Genomic DNA, 1,051 nt, shown 5'->3' on the forward strand with positions numbered 1-1,051 from the left:
TATGTGGGATCCGAACCCTCGGTGGGAGCGCCGCCGCACTCCCAAGCAGCGCACTGTAGCAATGCGCCACTGGGCCGGCCCATTTCTACCATTTTTGACTCACAAAACTGACACTTTTTCACATACATGAGCTTAATTTAATAAATCCCATGGATTCATCACTCAGCTTCAACAATGACCAATTCAGGACCTTGTTTCATCCGTACCTTACCTACTTTGGCCTCTCTCCCTAGATTATTTCAGAGCAAATTCCACATATCATATGATTTCAGTGTTTCTCTAAAAAGCAAAACCTGTTTTTGAAAGCATAGCCTCAATACCATTATTTTACTTTAAGACATTAATAATAATTACATAATGTTATCACATATAAAGTTACTACTCAAATTACCCAAACTGCCTCAGAATTTTTCAGTTTTTCACATCAGAATCTAAATAGTGTACATACATTGCAATTGGTTGATAGTCGTCATGTATTGTTTTTAATCTACAGGTTTTTCTTCCTCTTGTTTATCCCTTTTGGAATTTACTTGTTGAATACACAGTCTGGATTTGCAATCTGCTTTCGTAAGTAATTGATGTGTGTTCCTTATAAATTGTAATTGTAAATTGATGTTTAGATGTCGATACTTAATTAGGTTCAGGATTGTTTTTTGAGGGAAAAGGATACTCTGTAGGTTGTGTTGTGAACCTTCCTCAAGAAAAGGTATTTTCTGTTGTTTCTCTTTATGTGATATTAGCAGACATTCGGAATCATTGCCTAGATCCATAATTTCATAATGAAATGCAAACTAAGGATGTTCTACCAGACCTTCATTTGCCATCTGGAATACTTCCACAAAAGTAAACATTCCCTCATTAACGCTGTTTGCCCTGAGGTACTGTTTATATTGGCTCGTCAGCACAAATGCTTGAATCTTTTGATTCTTTCAATTATTTATTGGCTTTCAGAGTAATGCTTTGGTTTCCTACCATTTCCCAAAGGTAACCAATGAGTGGATTTCCTTTCTCCCTGTTTTTAAAACCATCATTATGAATTCATGCCTTTTTA

Source organism: Galeopterus variegatus, unplaced genomic scaffold (assembly GCF_000696425.1).
Source record: "Galeopterus variegatus unplaced genomic scaffold, G_variegatus-3.0.2 Scaffold10960, whole genome shotgun sequence".
Classification (NCBI taxonomy): domain Eukaryota; kingdom Metazoa; phylum Chordata; class Mammalia; order Dermoptera; family Cynocephalidae; genus Galeopterus; species Galeopterus variegatus.